The sequence below is a fragment of the Ictidomys tridecemlineatus genome, chromosome 1, assembly GCF_052094955.1.
Source record: "Ictidomys tridecemlineatus isolate mIctTri1 chromosome 1, mIctTri1.hap1, whole genome shotgun sequence".
Lineage (NCBI taxonomy): Eukaryota > Metazoa > Chordata > Mammalia > Rodentia > Sciuridae > Ictidomys > Ictidomys tridecemlineatus.
This window is the reverse complement of record NC_135477.1, coordinates 52,162,954-52,167,194: the sequence shown is the minus strand read 5'-3', so window position 1 is coordinate 52,167,194 and position 4,241 is coordinate 52,162,954. Positions and strand designations below refer to the sequence as shown.

General features: G+C 50.3%; 1 pseudogene; it reads right to left on the bottom strand.

Annotated features, from left to right (window-relative positions):
- Positions 1–2,928: 2,928 nt before the first annotated feature.
- Positions 2,929–3,685, bottom strand: LOC101974283 (small ribosomal subunit protein uS8 pseudogene; annotated as a pseudogene).
- Between the last annotated feature and the right edge of the window lie 556 nt (positions 3,686–4,241).

Sequence of the window (4,241 nt, the reverse complement as noted above, 5' to 3'; positions counted from 1 at the left end):
GATTTGGGTATCTACAGGAGTTCTGGAATCAATTTCTCAAGGATACCAAGGGATGATTGTAGATTGTAGATTCTACATTTAATCTTTATAGCTATTCTAGGAGATTCTAGAATTATCCCTATTTCACAGATGACATTAGGGCTTAAAGAGTTGCCTAAGGTCACCAAGCAGGTGGGCACTACCTGCCATCTGAACCCAGGAATCCCGACTCCACCGCCCCTGCTCTTGACCATTACAATCTATTCAAAAAGGGAGCAGCTTCCTGCTGCCTTAAAAAGTCCTGTTCAGGGGCTGGGATTGTGGCTCAGCGATAGAGCGCTCGACTAGCACGTGTGAGGCCCTGGGTTTGAGCCTCAGCACCATGTAAAAGATAAATAAACGTATTGTGTCCATCTACAACTAAAAAATATTTTTTAAAAAATTTCTGTTCAGTAGAAAGACACGAGCCTCTGCCAGCCTATGGCAAGTGGGCTGCCCTGAGGGAGAGGCAGCAGGGAGGGTCCAGGTGGGGACCCTCGTGTGGCCGGCAGATAGTGCTATCAGGAGCCAATGAGAGCCGGGTGTGGTGGCACATGTCTGTAATCCCAGCTGCTTGGGAGGCTGAGGCAGGAGGATTGCAAGTTCAAAGCCAGCCTCTGCAACTTAGTGAGGCCCTAAGCAACTTAGTAAGGCCCTGTCTCAAAATAAAAAAAAATAAATAAAAAGGGCTGGGGATGTGGCTCAGTAGTTATGCACCCCTGGGTTCAGTCCCTGGTACCAAACAAAACAAAACAGAAAAGGGTCAAAGGGGAGGCCAGGAGGAGGAGGCAAGGGTGGGATGCACTGGCCCTGCAGAGGCAGAGTACTCAGGGCCAGATGAGGGTGCACCAGGGTCTAGCTTGGGAGTGTGGCTTGACCAGAGGAGAGGTCAAGCTTCCAAGATGATGTGGCCCCAGGTCCAGCAGTTGCCTCTCTGGTCACTGTCACATAGGGCCTGGCATATAAGAGGCACTCACCAAGGACCACGGTACAGTTGCTCTTTCATTCCTTCTCCTTCCTACTTCAGGGTGCGGAAGGTGCCTGCTCCCTCAGGCCTACGCTGGTCCTCGGGGTCCTGAGGATCCCGATTATTTGCCCTGCCCTGGAGAAGGATGTGAACACTGCTCTCTCTTCCCTCAGTGCAAGCTGTTCTCAGAAAGGAAGGGATGGAGGAGGACTCTAGTCTTTTCCTCCTCATTAGTCCCTTGGGGCAACAGAGCCACAGCCCCCAAATGGTCAATCAGAAAACCAAAGAGCAGGGCCCACCAGTTCAGCTTTTTTGAAAACACCACCCCCTCCCTGAATGCCTGCCATTTGCTAAGCATTCGGGGGGCACAGTGGTCAACTGGACAGGGCCCCTGCCTTCAAGCTGAACCTAGGCACAGCCAGGCGACAGGGAAATGGGTTCTGTGAGGTGGGGATGGAAGAGTAGCCATCGGTTCTGGTGGGAGACTCCAGGCCCAGAGGCTGCACACGGGGCTCTGGCCCCTGCTCTGTCACTAGCTCCTTGTGACCCTGGGCCAGTCTCCTCCCCTCCCCGCCTTCACTTTCATGAAGTCAAAGCCTGGGGCTCAGAGCTCCCAGGCAGGCAGGAGGCCGTCCTGCTGGCTTTTGCTATGACTCTTTAAAAGCAGAGTGAGAAGAGGCGGGGGTGGGGCTGGAGGTGGGGGACACCAGGGGCCTGTAAAGAAATTCCCAGACTGGTCTGCTGCTTTTTGTGTGTGGACAGAGGGACGGGGAAGTTCTGGGGGCGGTAGAGGAGAAGGACAGGGATGGCGTGAGGAGGGGGAAGAGGGTGCGAGGAGACAGAAGAATGAAATAAAGGCCACTCCAACAAAAGGAAGTGAAAAGTGAGTGACGAGTTTGCTGCAGCAGGCCCGAGGCCAGCCAGGCCTCCAGGGCGAAGAATGGAGACAAACGAGCTGCATTTTCATGCTTGGTGGACAGTGAATGGGAGAGCATCTTTTAAAACCCTATCAGGAACTCTTTGGATTGTCATTAGATCTGGAGAGGGGGCCAGGACGGAGGGCGGGGATGGCTGAATTTGGCCTCCTGGGTGTGAAAAGATCCCGATTCTCCACCCGAGGGCTTCAGGCTCTCCTGGCCCGAGCTGGGCATGCCTCAGCCCTTCAAAGGTTTCGGTAAATTATTTGTCATTTTGAGAACCCTTGAAATTCTTATTCAGTGGGGGGCTCCCCTGCTCTCAGTGGGTGACCCCACACTGGAACTAGGGGCGGGGGGAGGACTGGGATGAGTTCCAGGCTTCTGGCTCCTTGTTTGGTGACCAGCCATCCGGGTTTGCCTGGGACAAGGGACGTGCAGCACTGATAACAGGGAAGTCCCGGAAGACTCAGAATGCTTGGTCACCATGCATGAGGCGGGGGGGGGGGGGGGGGGGGGGGGGGGGGGGGCTGGTGAGGACCAGAGGGGAGGGATGAATTCCTCGAGGCTGCTCCCATCAAGCCTGGTCCTGCCCCCAGCCCACAGCCGGACTCTAGGGTGGGAGGTTCTTTGTACATTTTAATTTTCTACCATGGAGATATCTTGTTTGTATGTGTGTTTTGCATCCCTAGAAAAAAGAACCCGAGGGTTTTTCCTCCTGTGTGTCTCATCTTGTTTTTTTTGTGGTCCATGATGACGGTTGGGGTTGTTAATACAGGGCCAGCTAATGAACGGGATGGGAGCAGATTATTCTACCCTTTTTTTTTTTTTTTTTTTTTTTAAAGAGAGAGTGAGAGAGGAGAGAGAGGAGAGAGAGGAGAGAGAGAGAGAGAATTTTTAATATTTATTCGTTTTTAGTTCTCGGCGGACACAACATCTTTGTTGGTATGTGGTGCTGAGGATCGAACCCGGGCCGCACGCATGCCAGACGAGCGCGCTACCGCTTGAGCCACATCCCCAGCCCCTATTCTACCCTTTTTCTAGGTCTTTGAGCTCCACATTGATCCTGAGACTGACAACTCCACATCTGTTTGAACTGTGTTAACCTGTGCCTGTGAGGGTCACAACAATGTCCCTGTGATCATCAGTGGTTTCAAATTCACTGATATAACCATGCTCCATCGTCACAGTGGGAAATGGGGCAGGACTCTGGAGCACAGCCTGAATATGACTTGGCATCTGCTTCTCTTTTTGACATTGTTGATGCTCTTAAGAGCATCAGCCAAGACATTTGTGTACCCCACTGTGGTGGGATGATAAGTGTGCAGTTATCTGTACATTTTTTTTTTTTTAAAGACAATTGGAGAGCCAAGTGTGGTGGCTTAGGCCGATAATCCCAACTACTTGGGAGACACATAGGAGGATGGAAAGTTTGAGGCCAGCCTGGGAAACCTACTGAAACCCTGTCTCAACATAAAAATAAAAAAGATTGGGGATAGATATAGCAGTGATAGAGCACCCCTGGGTTCAGTCCCCAGGACCACACACACACACACACACACACACACACACACACACACACACACAAAGATAATTGGAGGCTCTTGTGTATGAATGGATATTAGGTTATATTACAGAATTATTCATTTCATTTGGTGTAAAAATGGCTTGGTTCTGTTCTTATCATTTAAAAAATGTGCACTAACGTATTAGTGGGATGAGACATACCTGGGGAAGGTTTGGTGGTGGGGAGGCGGCAGATAACTGAGGTTGGCTGTGAATCCATGGCCAATTGTCAGGAATTTCTTTACAGTCCCATGTCCTCCACCTGTCCCCCACCTCTACTCACTTGCTGCCTTTAAAAAGCAGGAGCTGAGTAATAGAGCAAAACAAGATACATTTTTCTATTTTCTGCATTCTTGTGCATATTTGAAAATGTCTAAAATGTCTAAAATTCAAACTTAAGAAAGGAAACGGAGCACCTGTCAGCATGGTTAAGGGCAGTAGTGAAAAGCAGCAACTCTTGGTCAAGACAGCCTGAGTTCAAGTCCAGTGCCACCTCACACTGGGCAACCAGCAACTGGTACTTTACCGCTTTCTGCTTCAGTTTCTGCCTCAGAATCCACAGAAGTAATAATTCTAATCTCACAGACTAATAAACAGAAAACACTAGGACTGTGCTGAAATATAGTAGAGTCGATTAGAAGAAAAAGTGGATAGAACAGAAGGGTTCAGCTGGGTCCTTTCAGAGTTCTGCTCCTGGGGATGTCGATTTCCTGGAATCAACTGCTCTTGCAGAGGAGGCCAGCTTCTGGGACTTGGGCCTCATGTACACAGCAACC